The sequence below is a fragment of the Euprymna scolopes genome, unplaced genomic scaffold, assembly GCF_053919585.1.
Source record: "Euprymna scolopes isolate OS-2025 unplaced genomic scaffold, ASM5391958v1 sca196, whole genome shotgun sequence".
Classification (NCBI taxonomy): domain Eukaryota; kingdom Metazoa; phylum Mollusca; class Cephalopoda; order Sepiida; family Sepiolidae; genus Euprymna; species Euprymna scolopes.
In genome coordinates this window covers 1-18954 of record NW_027633209.1, presented here as the reverse complement: position 1 = coordinate 18954, position 18954 = coordinate 1, and positions in this window count along the sequence as shown.

The following is an 18954-nucleotide window of genomic DNA, read 5'->3' as shown; positions in this document are numbered from 1 at the left end:
AAGTAAGTCTTGGAGATATTATTCAATTCATATTATTGCATTCAGAAATTATCAAGATGCACCATTTCTTTTACATTTATAGAGCTTATTCATTGACTACATTATTATTATGTACTCATCAAAAGTTCTCACATCGATTATCATCAGAGATTACTTACTGACAACACCCGGTGGTGTTCCCTGGAGTCTGGGTGACAACACGTCTTTCCAGATCTCCAGTACTCTCCGCCTCTTTTGGCAAACTTCTGCAAATGAATTTGCATTTTTGCAACAACTGCTTGCTATTGACTTCTTGCTGGCAACGACCATTGGTCGTCACTGGAGTTTGGGTGGCAACAAGCCTTCCTAAGGTGACAGTTCTCTTCACACTCATCTAGTGGAGGTTTGGTTAGTGCTTTTTCTCATCTGTTAAGAGATTTTAAATACCGATTCCTTTGACTTTTTTTGCTTGTTGGGTTGCCCCCTTCTGAACACTATACGGTTTCTGTGAAAAGATCTCACCATTTGTCTTTAGTGTGTCTGGCATAGAGAATCAACACTATAAGATAACCAAGAAGAGTAGGATGGATAACCACATATTGCTGTGCTGATTAGAAAGAAAAACATTCTCAAGAAGCAAAATGTGATGGTAAAATGTCTATTTTGTTGAAATCTCAAAATTTTAAGGGTAAAAGAATAAACGATCGAATCAAAATGCCTGCATACATAGATGAGGTGAAGAGAAACATTAATGGTTTCTGAAGTGTTTTTCTACATTTTTTTTTATGAAGCAATAGATAAAGTAGCATACTAAATACGTTCCTTTCACCTGCCAGCATTATTTGCATGTTGAAGATACACTTTGTTGTATTTTCTGTTCAATATATTTTGTTTCCATTAATTACTGAGTTGTGTCTTTCTTCCGGACATATTGTTTTTCATCTCTCTTCTTAATACAAATTAAAAAAAGAAATAAAGTTTTAAAAAATTGTTTTCCCTTTTATTTTATGTGATACTAGCCTGGGTGCCCGGCGTCGCCCGGGTGTTTGGAGGTGTGTGCTGAGCAAAAAAAAAGAAAAAAAAAAGAAAAAAGTGAGGCTCGAACCTATACCGCGAAGGAGGAAAAGAACGTAAAAAAACAAAAACGGTACGTCATTGTCATTGCATCCATCGCCAACTCGGGAGTGGCGAAGGTTTAAATTAAGACTAGTCAATCGAAAAGAGGGAATGACTTTCGAAAATATCAGCAAAAAAAGCGACCCCTCCTCGTAGAAAAATGCCCAGTTGAGGGTGAAAGAATTAACGTTTTTAGCCAATTTTTCGATATTTATCCTCCGAATGGTCGAGCTTCGAAACGATACTGATCTCGTGAAAATCTGTCACCGCTCTCGGAAGTTTTAGGCAGACATATACACATACATACATTTAAACAGACAGGTGAGATTTATATTATAGATTTATTATAGATGAGTTGTCATTTCATGTTCAGACTTGATTATAATGAGAAGTTGGTTTTATTTCGTTTTTAGGTTGAGGTACCTGATGGAACGTGGTCCTTCAAAACATGACGATAGACTGTCTACCCTTTTGAAAGACAGACAACTTAAGAACACTGTATACACGCAGATGGGTTCATAAAAAGTCCTGTATAGATGAGGTAAATAATTAAAAAAGAAAATCATTTCGGTTTTAGGAACACTGAAGTTTCAAGTGCTGTTATGATAACATTGAAACTCGGATTATTTGGATTCTTCAAACTACTTTTGTCATCTTTTACATTTACATTTTAATTTCAAGTAAGTCTTGGAGATATTATTCAACTCATATTATTGCATTAAGAAATTATCAAGATGAACCATTTCTTTTACATTTATAGAGCTTATTCATTGACTACATTATTATTATGTACTCATCAAAAGTTCTCACATCGATTATTATCAGAGATTACTTACTGACAACACCCGGTGGTGTTCCCTGGAGTGTTATTCGCACAACGTTTTGATCGATGTAACCTCCCACCTTCTTCAGATTTATCTTGTAGAACTCAGGAATCTTCACAGAATTTTAAACAAAACTCTTTTTTTTTTTATCCCCAGGGGTAGCATGCTCCCACTCCGTCAACCATGACTGAGTAGAAGTCCTAAGTAATTCGAAAATATATTAATAATAATCATATTATTATTAAACCTCCAACCTCCAGAAGAATGTAATTTATAACTAAATTTTATTAAGTACTTTATCCTTGCAGACGTGTTGTACGAATAGCACTTCAGATGAGAACAGTAATCTGAATAATTGAAATAATACGGATTATAAATCCTTATCTCAAAAATTCAGAAACATGGAAACTATCAAACTTTTTTTTTTTTCAAATGCAGTTTTTCATGTTGGATTATCACAAATATGTTTTTAAATCTCACATTAAAATTTATGTGTTAAATTCACTGGGTCGAATACACATTTTATATTCTTTACAGTTTATATCTATCAAGTCATCTTGACGGATTTTCAAAGTCAGACTCAAATAGTCTTTTAGCTGACAAATCAAACTTTGTTTCTATCCTGCAAATTTTCATTTGTTATCGTTATACCGTGTTATTAGCAATAAAATAAGGTAATTTGCTACAATTTATTTTAAAAATTACTTAGTACAGCCCAGACAATCTATATTATGAAAGAAATAAAAATCAAATAGTGAACAGGATTAAATAAAAATATTGAATAAATAGATTAAAACCAAAGTTTTATTTCTAACCCAGACCAATAAGTGTCCTGTCATAGTCATAAAACAGCTTTCTGTACGTTGCTTTTAGTATGAAAGTTATTCAGCACTAATGTAGGGGGAGAAAATTGCCTTTATATATTAGATATAAAAGTACCTAAATAAAAGTTTATATTTGAAAATTTCAGTATGCAATGAAGTATACAGAAATTGACACCATGAATAAATATTTGAAAATATCAAAAATTTGAAGCACAAAATCTTTTACCAAAGTGACTGGATTCGGCATTAAATAACATGAATAGAGTTGATATGCTGTCAAGCAAAACATTGTGGCAAAAAACACTACAATGCGGATATTATTCTGGTTCTAAATAACAGAAATTTGGAATCTGTTCTTTGTATTGATAAAATCTGAAATCAAATTTTCAGATCTTTACATTTTATTTGTTTCTCTTTTGTCAGAGCCTGCTTGTTGATTCTACAAGCATTTATTTGTGAAAAATCAGGAGATTTTATAGTTATGGATTAATAACCTACAATTTTATTGTGGTGTGTCCACCCTACAGATAATGATGAACTCTTCCACTTATTATAAAAAACCGTGAGAATATGTCTGTCGGCATTAGAACATGGGTTTGCCGGAGTCTCGCACTCATGGCAGTCGACTGATATATACTTACACATTCGTTTGTTGTATTTGCTTTTCTGTTCAATATATTTTGTTCCAACTAATTACAGAGGTGTGATTTTTTTTTTTTGGGACCTTTAAGTGAACACAACAATTGTTTTCCATCTTTCTTCTCAATAACATCCCAGTCTAATAGAACTAAACAAACAATGGAGGTTTAAGTATAGAATATAAATAACTAACTGTAAAAGAAAATGACCATAAATGCATCAAATAGAGAGAGAAAAATTAGTGAATATCTAGAAAAAGCCAAAAAAAGAAATACATTTAAAAACTTGTATGAACAAGTGAAGCATGCATGGTCCCCTGTAAGTGCACAATGGATGAGGCATAAAAAAATGACTAAGTTCAGCATTTGTCCCCCTCTCCATTTAGCCCCCAAAATCTCCAGGGGACGTCAAATCCTGGTGAAAATGAACAAATGGTGCAGTTTTACCAAAAAAAAAAAAAAAGAAAAAAAGAAAAAAAAAGTGAACCATGAACCAACAAAAAAAAAAGTGAACCATGCATGGTCCCCTGTGAGTGCACAGTGAATGAGGCAGAAAAAAAACCCGACTAAGTTCAGTATCTGTCCCCCTCCCATTTAGCCCCCAAAAGTCCCCAGTGAAAATGAACAAACGGTGCAGTTTTAGGTCTTTACATATGTAAATTTGAGTTCTGCACCATGCAAAAAAAAAAAAAGAAATGACTAAGTCCATCATTTGCCCCCTCCCCATTTAACCCTAAAAGTCCCATATCTAAATTTGAGTTCAGCACCATGCAAAACTGCTAAATAGACATACACAGTAAATTTTGGACAAATATGGTAAAATGGAGTGTTTTTATTAGCCCTAAAAGAGCCTCTGGGGAACACCCAAGAGTTATTGTGAAGTATAGACAAACAAAATTATATAGAAATCAGTTAGTTACAACTTTTTAAAAAGTTTTATAAAAATCCAAGGCATCAATGTTTTTTTTTAATAAGCGCAAAAGTGTAAATTTTAGCCATATTAACTCGAAAGGCACCCCTAGAGGGTCAACTGGAGTTTTCTTGGAAAATCCTGTTACTTTTTACTCATATCATGTTTAATGTTTGTGCAAAATTACAAAAAATGCCAAGGCGTAGTTATTGAGAAAAGTGCAGATGGACGAACGGACAAGGGTGAATTTACAGGCCCCCCCACTTCTTTTGTCGGAGGATCAAAAGGTAACAACGTTAAAAACTTGTATGAAAAAGTAATAAAGTTAAAATGGTATAAAAAAAACTAGTGAAAAATTATATAGTACCTATTTACAATGCTTCCCCACGAAGTGCAGCATCTGAAGAACAGATGGTATTTATTTGCTCCCCCACTGAGCAAATTAGGCACAAGGCCGTTTTTAATGTGAGGTAAAAACCAGCTCCCCTAAAAGTAGGCAAAAAGGGGGCACTCTGGTTACCAAAAATAATAATTGTCCCAGTATAGAGGGTTTCCCCTCCATTGACTGGTACAAATCATCCCAAGTGCAGCATCTGCCGGAACAGATACTACACTTTGATCTTGGCCAAAATCTATGTAGTAGTAGTAGTAGTAAGAGTATACATCTAAAAACACGAATAGGTTTAAGGCTCCCAACATTCATGCTGTAGTATAATGGATAAGGTAGTAGGTAAAATTCAGTTGAAAGTGACAGTCGTTTGTAGGCGATACTTAGAATACAATTATGAATTACTTAAGACCTCTACCCCGGTCATGGTTGACGGAATGAGAAACTGCAACCCTCATGGATTAAATAAATGGTTCCTGATTTTGATAGGATGCACCTGAAGAATGCCAGAGGTTGCATCGGCCAAAACGTTGCATGAATAATACTCAAGATGAAAGCAGTAGTCCGAATAATCTAAATAATCCACTGAGTACATAGGTTTAATAGTTTTAGACACTCAAGTTCTCTCCAGTAAGCTTTCAAACATATAAGACCAGGTAAGCGTTTGAGAGAGCTTGAGCTACGTAAGATTATAGATTAACCCAGTCTTTCATCACTAAGTTTGATAATCCAGAACATAATTAAAATTCATTGAAGCTCGTCATCATATTTGGTTTAATGTCCGTTTTACATGCTGACATGTGTTGGAGGGCTTTTAGAAATTGACTTCCAAACTTACCTATCTTTAGTCAGGCTTTATTTATCCCTGTTTTTTTTTTTGTTTTTTTCAAGTCGATCTTGATCACTTCCTTCCATGTTTTCGTTGGTCATCCTCTGTGAACTGACCCTGCTACTTCAACTGTTACATATCTATTCACTCAAGAATTCTCGTCTACTCTTTCAACATGGCCATATCACCTGTCTCCTGTTCTGTTCACATCTTATACTGCCCATATTTAATCTTCTTGTGAGGTCACCAGGTCTCGGTCTGTCTTTAAGGTCCATCATTATACACCCATTGTCTCATTCTGATATCATTTCTCTTTATGTATTACACGTCCTCAACCCTCATTGGTCAGGTTTCACTTAGATCATAGCACTGCATAAACATATCTGATAGATTCTTCCCTCCCTTGGTCGACATGCCAGGTTGTCCTAATAGACTCCTGTATAGAAAGACCTTAGACATTTAAGGATAGTGTCAAGTAGAAATTCAAGTTCTTTCCAGTAGGCATTCATTCGTATAAGATATTAAATGCTATTTGTACTTGTCTTTCTTTCTGTTAAGTGTTAGTGTATCATGTGCATACTGATGGTAATATTAGATCTTAAAGATCTTAAAGAGTAATCTAAATCATCTTCCCTTGCCAATCTCACCCCACAGCTAGATCCTAAACAAACCAAAAAATCTGAAACATGTGTAGTGCTTCTTGTCTCTAGTCATATCAGATGTGAATCCGGTCATTGTTTTTTGTGTTAAATGAAAATCTGTCTGCCGAAATGATTAATACACACACACACACACACACACACACACACACACACACACACACACACACACACACACACACACACACACACACTTTAGATCAGTGTTAGAAACAGATACAGGCTAGATGTTGGAATGTTGCATTAAATTAGTTGTAATCCAATAACGTTTCATTAATTCTTTCCTGGCTTGTCAACCAAAGTAGAGGTTTCATGCACACCTACCATATCAGTTTACTCCTAGAACACTTTACACATCTTTTTATCATACATACTAAACTACCAGGAGATTATGCATCTTAATTCTAGAGTTTACTTAATGTGAATATTTCCATCATTGCTTTTGTGTTAAAATGATTTGGTCTGCTTGTTTTGATGGCAAATCGATCCTTTTGATGACATTTAATGCCTAGGCACAATAGCCGTAAGCGATTTATTGTATACGATTAATTGAATAAAAGTTGTTATTTTTACTCATAGTTAATGGAAATTTGAGAATTCACACATTTCCCAACATTTCTCACAGGCTAACCTTAACTCCAGAGTGTGTTTAATAAAATATGTCAATTTAGGGCCTGAACAGGTATTCCAATTTCAACAGAGATCTCACTCAAGATCCAGAACTGATTTTAGTTTAGCAAATCATTGTTTTTCGTTATTTGATCTCTGATCAAATTGCATGAAACGGCTACAGTCAATTTAGTATCAAATGAACAAAACCAAAGTGAAAGTTGAAGATAAAACTTCACAATGAAATAAGAGAAATCCATTAATCTCTGTAAGCCACTGTTAATATAAAATTATACTTGCTAGTTGAATTCGTGATAACTTACATATTCTTCTTATTATAAGTCTTAACATGCCTCCAAAAATATAACTTAATTTTTATTAGGAAAATAATTTTTATCTAACGGTTTTTACTTTAAAAAATTTGTCAATTCGAGCTCTCACTACTTGAGTCTTTCTGTAAATGTAGATCAATTATATATGATTTTGTGGATTTATGATGGGCATTTTAATGAAAGATTTAGTTATGAGTCTTTACAATTCACTGCCATATAATCGTTATTTTATTTGATCACTGATCAAATTACATGAAACGGCTACCAAGATAAAGCTTCCTAATGAAATAAGACAAATCAATTTATCTATGTCAGCCACATTTATTACTCTTGCTAGCTGAATCCGTGTAACTTGCACAGTCTCATTATTTTAGATATTTAAAATATCCCTTCAAAAATATTTCCTATTTTTGCTAATAAAATATTTCTTATTTAACAGCTAGTTTTACTTTAAAAAAATTGTGACTTTGGGCTCCCACTATTTCGGTCTTTCTGGGAAAGCAGAAGAATTGCAAATCTCTGATTCAGTGGATTTGTTGCGGGCGTCTTCATGACAGATTTGATTCTGAATTCCTGCAATTCAAACTAAAGGTGTCCGGTCGTAAGTGAGCTCCGAGCTGCAATTGTGATATGATTATGTTGAACAAAGATCTGAATTGATCAAATCATATTTGCTAACTTAATCCACATTATTATTATTGCAAATATAGAAAACATTTTTCCAAGTTTATTATTATTAAAATAAAAAAAGAACACGTTAGTAGAATAATTTTAATAATTTATTAAAATCAAAATTAAATGCAATATTTCACTAGTGAGGAGGGGGGCGTATTTAGTTCTCTCCCACTGCAAGAACTTAGACACCAGGGTCGGGAAGTGGGATTGTGAAATCAGTACCCCTGAGGACGGGCACACCGACCTGCAAAAAGTGCCTGCGCAACCCGTCAGCATTTCCAGCTAAGGATGCCTCAGGCAATTAGCAATAAACTAATTTATTCTCAAAGAAAAAAGGCAAAGCTTGGGAGAATAGACCTCCTAGAACTGCACAGGAACGGCATTACACTGCAATCAACAGGAATTACAGGAATGCTCTGTTAATTTTGAGGGCTCGAGAATTAAAATCCCTAAACTTTGTGAATCTAAATATTTTAATCTGCTCTCTCCCCGGGACTGATGGAGACTTGGATTTGTTTGGGGTTTACAAATCAGATACAGTGGTGCAACAAAGTGCCATCCGGTTATTATGAAGCATCCAAAGTTTACACATAGTTTAAAATAGCATTAACTGAGTGCCACTCTCATTGATATGACATTTCATAACTTGAAATTTAAATGAAATTCCATTGACAATTCCATTTCTATTCTCCGCTACGAAGAAGTGAAGCAAATCCATGTATTTTCACACAGTCGTTTCGGGTAAAATGAAAGTTTCTCCTAATTGACTAAAGAAGTGCTGCCGTTTTGTTTTTCACAGCACACAGAAAGCATTAATTGTTTGTTAATGTTGTTTATGTTTCATTGTTTGTTTTTTACTTGCCTACTTAAGTATTCCAGAATACATAAATATATCAATTACTGATTTCAAAAAGCAGAAAACAATTCGGCGACAACTAGGGTCTGCCAAACGATTGTGAAAAATGGATCGCATATTTCCATGACGTCAGATTTGTGTTAACTATACGAACTATGGAAAAGCAAAAGCGACTTGATGATTTTTTAAAACCTTTGTTTATCTTCTTCAAACTGCAATTAATAATTAATCTTTGTTATAATTTTGTTAGGTTTTAAGATTTACACAGTTTAATGCTTAATAATATTATAAACATTTGTATATTAAATATGAAATACGTTCACTGAATGTTCATTTTGTTACCTACGGGGTTCCATATTTTGTTCAGTAAAAAGAGATATACAAAATATGAGGGAGGGTCTGCAAAATGCTTACTATTTGTGCAATAATATTTTCGAATTGGTTTTAATCTGGCGATAAAATAGCTGACAAGAGTCATGTTTATATTAAAACTTAATACTTAAAAAAAATTTAAACACAATTAAAAATCTATGTTGTAACGGAACATTTCGAAATAATGGAATTTTAATCATTTTAATCTGTTAAAAATTAATTAATTTTGGGGAAGTTTCTTTTTCTTGGCAATTCAACTGATTATAGTATATATTAATTCGAAAAAACGATATTTAAAAAAAAAAAACACAATAATATTAAATCTATATCATTTTTTTAATTGCAACTTCAAGGTAAATTTTTGTTCAATACGTGTATTTAAATTTAAAAAAAAAATGTTTTACTTATTTGAACTCTTATGTTTTATAATAAACAGAAATGTCGATAGATTTAAATATATTTTGTTTAAATTTCGAAAAAAATAAATATGGTGGGGGACACGCACTAAAAAAAAAAATATTTTCCCTTGTATATTTTATGGAAACTGCATTTTATATGTAATTTTATTCTAAAATGGATAAGTATCGAAAATTTCACGAAAATCTGATTTTTGCTAGATTTATTAAACACGGGTATGTTTTCACGTTCAAAATGCTTACTACAGAGGAACGTTATTTTAAACCGCCAATTATGTAAACACGATTTTCGTCTCACAATTTCATTATTTTCGTACGATGAAAAAAAATTAAAAAAAAAATATTTACTAGTTTTATTTTATCCTTCTTTTAAATGGTACAAAAGTTATATTGATAATATTAATTTATAATAAAGTTACATCGTTTTACATATAGGGGGGGGGTAATTCTGTGGTGACTTTTGGAGGTGCCTAGCGACAACAATAGCGACATGTAAGCAATAATAAAATAATTTGTGTGACTAAACCAGGAAATAACACTATCTTTGTGTATGTTAGCTAGAATTACTGATTGCTTCTGAATCATCAGGGAAAAATCGACTTTACTTTATTATATGGATTAACAATACTCGTATTTTCGTATTTTCTCCTTTTACTTTAACCAATTATAGCCTCACTCTTGCAGTTAAAGTTGGGGCCTGGACTTTCTCATCAAAAAACAAACTTTAACGTAACATGCGTTTTTTTTTGTTATTACACTTACTATTATTTTAGATTTAAGCCAGACCTGGCGAAAAAAAAAATAATAATAATAAAATACACGCACTTATTTTACAATTTACAGTGGGAAATCAGTTCCGCATAAAACTTGAACATAACATGTTCCTCTTTTAATAACTTACAAAGTATTCCAGAATACATAAATATATACATTAATTTGCTTCTAATCGCATTCTTCATGTTTTTTTTTTTCCGTTTCCTCCAACAAATTGTAGACTCTCCCCCACCCCGCAGTTGAATTTTGGGGCCCGGAATGTCATGATTATAAAAGAAAATATCGGCAGCTATTTCACATAAAAAATACTAAAAAAAAATCATTCTTGACAAAAAAAAAAAAAAAAAATCAACGGCAAAAATGAAAAAATCACCCGCAACTTTTATAATTTACAGCGAAAATTTATTTTCACATATACCTTTAATGTAGTATGATGTTGTTTTTTTTTTAATTATGAAATATTCCAGAAAACATGCATTTATAAATATTAGCAACTAGCAGGGAGACCCACCGTTGTCCGGGATTGGATGAAGATCAATAAATGTTCCACCCTCCTATGCTTTTATTGTCATTGAAATCAGTGAAATCACCAATTTTTTAAACAAATCGATTGATTGCCTGCTCTAGTGAGGGACCCCCCCACACACACAATATACCGGAAGGAAGCTTTACATGCCTCTCCACAGTGACTTAGTCCACAATACATTGTAATCATTGCATCAATACATTGCACAGTAGAGAATCTACTGTTGATTTAATACAATTATTGTAAATAATGGTTTCACTTAAAGTTTAAAATGCAAAACGTAAGTATCATGGTTCAATTGTGTTCTAAAAAAAAAAAGAAAACTTTCATTTCGAACGCACCCCTGTCATATAAAAGAATCTACAGTTGATTTTATTGGCTGTGCCTTTATGCTTGTGCAGTAATAAAACTTCTCAAATGCCCTTGTGATATTAGGTTGTATAGAAAGTGTTAACTTTGCCCAAAATCGGATTTTCTTCTCTAATCGGATTTTTTTGATTGTCGATTTTTTTATACTTGTCAGATGCATTCCGATGCAAAACTTACATAAGAACACTCCCATTCACATCAAGTACCTTCGTGTGAAATTAAAAAAAAATCGGTCCAGCAATTTACGAGTTCATAAGAAACGAACTCACACACAGACACACAATGTTCCTTTTATATGATAGTAGATTCACTAAACACACACACGCACACACACACACACACACACACACACACACACACACACACACACACACACATATAATTAAAAACTTACAATCGAGAATTAGTTTGTGCATACACTTTTAACGTTGTAGTACAAGGATGGGCGCCCCCTTTGTTGGAGTTGGATTTCACTGACTCTGCCCTTGTTAAGAGACAAGTAAATCGAGATAATGGTGTTGTTGTATTGAAATTTTGCTACACAAGCTATTAAACAAAGGTGCTAATTCCAATTGAGTTTGACAAGTGTTTATGGAATCGAAGACATGAAAAACAATTGAAAGGTCAAAAGGCCAATGACACCGTTTTCAACATGCGTATTCTCGTCTCTTTTTGTCTCCTGTTGCTCGAAACCCCTCCCTCTCCTCTTTACTGTTGACTGCAAGAGAGAAAGAGATGCAAAATTCAACAGTTGGTATGGTTTTCTTCATACACGATAGATATGAGCCAACTATCGAGTTCTTATGCTTTTCAAAATGTGAAAATAAATACTATATTTTCATATATAAAATGGTTGTCAGTTTATTATTACAAATTCCAAAATTAGGCCCCAAATAAGTCTAGATAATTAATTCTATGGAGAGAAATAATGAAAGAGAATGTAACTATCAGGAACTGGTCCGTGAAAGAAAAAAACACATAAAAATAAGTACTTAGTACCCACCCGCCTTTTTCTCCAAATAAATCTTCCCTTATATTAAGTTTATTATGAAAAACAAAACAACTGAGGTTTATCATACGCTTTCTTATGCAGGTCAATCAGGAAAACAAAAAGTGTACACTTAAAGTCATCTCTTTCATTTAACTCATTTACTTGGTTCCTTAAAACCTAATTGATCAAATTTCTATCAGGCAACATTCTCCTTCATGTCACATTTGAATTTCTGGGGAAAATACTGTGAGAAAGAAATCTGATCAAAAGGCATGTCTAAGAACCGGGCATTGGTTGGAATTTCTGTGTAACTCACATGGAAGCAACCAAAATCTTATTTAACCAAATGTTCTGGTGTCTGAATCGATTAATCTAACTAAAACCAATTGCGAAGAAGTGAGAATTTCAGTTGAAAAGTGAATTACAAGAAAGAGAAAGCTATCTGGAGAAACTGAAGACGATATTGATCAAACGCAAGCAAGGGGTTAAAGGAGATCTATACGAATGTCATGATTGGATTGTTACTCAACAGGAAGTAAGATTTGACTCCATGTTTCATCTGCAAATTTTCTTCGTTTGATTATCGTAGCCAGCAATCATAGGAGTTAAAACAAAAATTATATTGTCTCGGCTGGAAACGTGGATGTTTCTATAGTGCCTTCATAAGTTCTTTATCTTCAGGACATTTTAATGGCAGTTTCTGAGAAGGAAAATAGTATAAGCTTAACAGTGATGACCAAATCATAGGACATTGAATGGCTGAGACATATCCAATGACAAGTGCAAGAAGCAGTGTTTGCGGCTGGTTTTTATTATTACAATTTCTAGTGCCACCACAGAGAGACACTTCTCAAACTAAAGCTTAAGAGGACTTCATTTTCCAAGAGGACGGCCTGATGCGTATTTTTTATATAACAATGCTGTAATCAATTGGGACGCAGACTTGTTGATTTTTTTTCTGCAGATGAGATGTTTTAAGAAAGAAACTTTTTTAATGTAAGTTTTGTCAGATTTTTGAGAGAGAGAGAGAGAGAGAGAGAGTGAGTGAGTGTGTGTGTTCTTTGCTGTGATTGAAGATAGACGAGTTATTGCAGGTGTTGGAGCTCAAACAATCACCTATCTTCAACAAAACGATACCATAAAGAAATCCTAGCAAATCTCAGTGTGAAAGAGGCTGTAGGGACAAGAGAGCATCGGCCACCAAATTATGAGATCGATTTTGGACTGTATGTAACAGAATGGAACTGCTTTCCTTAATGTATCACAAGTTTCAAATGTCAGATGGATATATATATATATAAGAAAAGAAAATAAGGCACACAAGCAAACAAAGTTAAACTGAGTGAATTCGGTTCGTGAAAATGCGAAATAAAAAAAATATAAAAGTTGATCAAAATGAAATGTTGGACATGCGCAGTGTGAAGAAAGTTTGTGAATCGCAAAAAACACAAAATGTTGAAAAGTGAACGTTGGTAGAAATACTCTAATTGGCAACAAAACGTGAGTGTTTCACTTCTCAGGTGCTGAGCAAGCAAGACAGAGCTGAAAGTGCATATAAAAAAATGGTGAAAACATTCAGTCGAAGTGCTGAAGATCGTTGCTTTCTGCCTTTATTTTTGAAGATGGAATTTCATTCAGAAAATAACCAGATTGCTTAAACAAATAAATACTTTTCCATGGTGATAGCAACACACACACACACACACACACACACACACACACACACACACACACACACACACAAAAAATGAACTATACACAATTCCACCATTTTTCTTCGATTTATACTTCTTTCTGCAACTTTCTCTGATGCTTCATTCCATTTTTATAGATCGGCATTTTAAAAGGACTATTCGACTATTTTAATGATTAGTTAAAAAGTAAATCCATGTATTGATTGTTAATAAAATTGTTAGTATTAATTAATAATACGACTCGAATGATTAGTTATCGATATTATCAACGTATTTAATTTTAATTCTATTCAACTTGAAGTATTAGCAAATCTATTAATTTTTATCAATAATTATTTTAATGTAATTAAAATAAATTGGCAATTTTGAATATTAGAAAATATTATTTTAATGGAAAGTATGCAGTAACAAATAAACAGCCAGTTTTCATTTAAATAAAACTACATTTTTACCAGTGTTATCAACTAACTCATTTGATGTAAGACTAACAGAAAGTGTGTTTAAAAACATATATATATAATGCTATGTTTTACTTAAATAATTTGATACTTGCCAATTTCTTCAACTAACCACCACTATCATTATGGTAGATAATTGGGGTAGATAAAAATCTCAACCTCAAATTTACAAGTGAAAAGAATCTTAACTTCAAATTTACAAGGGAAAGGAAAATGAAAAGAATCTCAGCTAAAATTTAAAAGCGAAGAAAAAAGGTCAACAATCTTAACTTTAAATTAAAAAGTAAAAAGGCGAGAACCTCAACCTTAAATTAAAAAACGAAACAAAATAACGAAAATCTCAATTTTACAAACGATAGAAAAAAAAAGAAAAAAAAAAAAAGAATCTCAATTTAAAATTTTAACGGGAAAAATAGTGAAAAATACCAACCTCAAATTTGAAAACGAAAGAAAAAAAAAAAAAGATGAGAACTTCAACCTCAAATTTTAAAAGGGAAAAAAATGGTCAAGAATTAAATTAAAAAAAAATGGTCAAGAATTAAATTTTTTTAAATAAAGAAACAAGAATCTGAACCTCAAATTTAAAGGCAAAAAAAACAAAACAATAACAAGCAAAACAAAAGACATAAATCGCAATCTCAAATTTAAAAGCAAAAAGTATCTTAACATAAAATTTGCAAGCAAAAGAAAACAGAAAAATAAGAATATCAGCCATATTTAAAAGGGAAAAACAAAAGAATGAAAAGAAGCTAAACCTCAGATCGAGGCTTGTCATTATGACTTATTACACATTCGTTGTATCATTCAGATATGGTTTCTCTCTAAGCAACACATATCTTCAACACTCATTGACTGGTTTCAATTTTAATGCATCATTACACTGCATGATTTTCCCTTTGTTGACAGCAATAACGCTCTGCTGATTAGTAATGTCAGAAGTTTCCTGAACTTACTCCACCCACTCATCACTCTTGCAACAACATCAACATTAGCTCCTCTCTCTGCCTGAATGCTATCACTAATATAACAAAACTTCTCGACAATCTCGTAATCCAAATATTCGTTTAAACTGTTATACTATGTCTGCACAACATCATTTTATTTAAATATACACAAACGTATTTAACTGTACATACATCGAGAGAACTTGAATTCCTACTGGAGAAAACTTGAATGCCTACTATCTTCGAGTATCTAACGTCTCTCTGTACAGGCATTTGCCGGAACAACCTTGCATGAACATACTTTTCCCTATGAGTAAAGCCTGACTAAATATTCAAAATCACACAGTATTCGCTGCTCAAATAAGATCTCTTCGGTATGGTTACCCAACACTGGCTAAATGATGTTACCTCAAGTAACAGCACCAATCTTGATACTCCACCAGACAAGACAAATTCTCGTCCTGGACTCCAATAAGACTAAGAGACTGATCGATCGATTGATGCCTAGGTCCAGTCTCAAGAAACAATGGACACTCTCTGTAAGGATAGCTGCACCTGTAATTGTGAGGCAAGGGTTGGACAATCTCCAACCACACCTCTCCTGAATCAGTACTGCTGAGTCTAATGGTAAGGAGAAGTGCTAGACAACTGGAAACGATGCTAAGATAAGTGAAGAGTCATACAACACCTGAAATTTCCAAATGGTCACCCATTTTAATACTGACCAGGCTCAACGTTGCTTAACTTTGGTGATTTAACAGGAAGTGGTGTGTCAATGTGAATCATGCCGCATATACCAAGCTTACCAAGAGACCACAAACAAAAGACAAGAAACTCTACCGCAAATTTTAAAGGGAAAGTAGTCAAGAATCTCAACCTCAAATTTAAAAGCGAAAAAGAAAAGAAAAATCGAATTTATAAATTAAAAATAAAGAAACAAGAATTTGAACTTCAAGTTTAAAGGTGAAAAAAAAACAAAAAAAACAAAAAAACAGAAATCGCAACCATCAAATTTCAAAGTCAGAATTTAAGCAAGAAACCTCAAACTTAAAAGCAAAAAGTATCTTACCCTCAAATTTGCAAGCGAAAGAAAACAAAGATAAGACTCTCAGTCATATTTTTTTCTTTGTTCATTTATTTTCCATCTGATGATGGTTCGACGACGAATCAAAATCATTAATGGTACATATGTAACGTTACACACGTTTACACACAGGACCCACATGTTGTATGCAATCTATGTTGCAAGGAACATAGGACAAGTAATAACGATTCTTTTTTATTGTAACAATGATATTTCCTCATTCTCTCGCATGACTTCTCGTTACAGCAGTGACGTCTTCTTTCAAGCGATCGTCTTCTCTAACATGCTCTCTTTTCTTTTTATGGTCTTTTTCTTACATAGACGTCATTTCGTATATATTTGCGTTCACACTTTGTCATGGAACATGCATCAATATTTTTGATTTTAACACCAATAAAATTATTTGTAAAATTGAAAAAATGAAAAAAAAAAAACCCAAAAAAAAAAAACAAAAAAACAAACAAACGAATGTTTCATATATTATAACTAAGGCTATGACAACAGCATATTCAATTCATTGACTTTCGAGTATATATTTTACACAGACAGAGTTAATCAATCGAAAGCGTATAAGATATCAACAGATACACACTCGAGAGTCAAAACAATGAAAAGAATATACTGTTGTCCTAGCCCTAATTACAACATTATTAGAAATTATCTATAATATGATAGCGTGTGTGTTATTTTCTGTGTCACGTTTTCATCCGGGTCGTTTAACTGTTATGTACTTCCATTTCTTGTCATAAATAATTTAACCAAGAATTCTTCATAAGTTTTGGCTTCGACTTCGATTATAACTGATGACACTCCAGTAATCTATCTTTTTTTATTAATACTTTTATCAAGAATTCTTCATAAATTTTGGTATCGGTTATGACTGAAGGAACTCAAGTTTTATATATATATATATATATATATATATATATATACACACACACACACACACATACACATGTATTTTTTTTATAAGTTTTTATTTCAGTTTCGATTCCAGCTTATGCACCCAAGTCATATGGATATATTTTTTTTATTTTTGAAATCGCAACTTTATAATATATAAAAATCGATAGAACATTAACTCTATAATAATATATACGAAATCTGCAAGAATTAAAATATCATATTTAAGCGTACTTTACGACCAGGTTTTGCTGGGCGTTCGTGCTAGCTAAGATAAATACTTTTGCAGTTTTAACAAAAAAGCTACAATAATATCAGGAGCGTCTCCATTTACACTGAACATCTACAGAATGCCAACATCAATATATTACATATGAATGAGTCTCTATGGAATTTCCACAGGTCCAGCTAGTCTATATATTAATACGATAGCGTGTGTGTTATTTATTCATTTTCTGTATTAGGCTTACATCAGAGTCATTTAATTGTTATGGACTTCCATTTCTTGTTATAAATAATTTAACCAAGAATTTTTCATAAGTTTTGTTTTCGATTATAGCGGATGACACTCAAATCATTTTTTTTAAATATAAATAGGAGAAGGAGAGAGAGAGAACCGAGAGTAGTGTAGGTGCAACAATGGACAAATGTATATTTAAAAGAGTGAGGCTACGAATTTTTTAAATTTATTTTATTATTAAAAAAATTTGCTGCCTCAAAATTTCTGTTTACATTTTTCGTATGTGATGTTTAAATGTGATGTCTGATGTTTCAGGCAACGTTCACCATCTTCAGCTATTTATTAATTTAAAAATAACTAAGTTTATTCTTTTATTGAGATATATATATATATATATATATACATATATATATAATTCAATGAAGAAAATTGAGACTGTTCATCTGATTAGCCAATGCATACTAAGAAAACATCCTAATTATAAAAATCTATTTATTTGTGTGAAATATCTTTGTTTAGTTTCATCTATATAAATAAAACAGTAGATTTATGCATGTGTGTGTGTGAAAATATTTAACTGATAAACTCTTAAACTACTGGTCACATAACACTGAAATTAACAGGAAATAGTAATCACACACCACGGATGGTTTATAACGAGTAAAATCTTTGTTTAGATGGATGCATAATGCATTCAGAAATATGCCGGAATTTTAGAAAGCAAAATGTTCATTTTAACTTGCCAAGATATTTCTATTACTTTTGCGCATACGCAAATTCATTAATAGTTGAAAATGGTTTAATTTCAATTCTTCTCCATCTATCTACCGATAGTTCAAATGGTAGAAAACACGTATGAAGTGCTAAATGTTTTGGTTTCGATTCTAGCTGATGGCACCCAAGTCACTATTTTTTTTAACTTTTGAAATCAGTGCTATATATTAAGTACAATATAATATTTAATAGAGAATTTGCTCTGTAACAATAAATATGAAATCGGCACGAATTAAAATATATGTAAGCGTATTTTATGACCAGGCAAGGCTCAGTGATCCTCAGCTAGTCATTATATAAAAAAAACAAAACAAATAAACGAAATGACTACAGTTGAGGGTAACCCAAAGACTTTTTCATCGATTATTATACCGAGAGGTAGTGAAAGGCCCAGTTTCTTGCTCCATTTACCCATGACCCTCAACTTACAATGCTGATTATTTAGCAAGGAGGCACCAAATATCATTTGAGTTTTTGGTATGACTCTACTGAGGATTGAACCATGGTCTCCAGACTCATTAGTGAGCACTATAACCATTATGCTAACTGT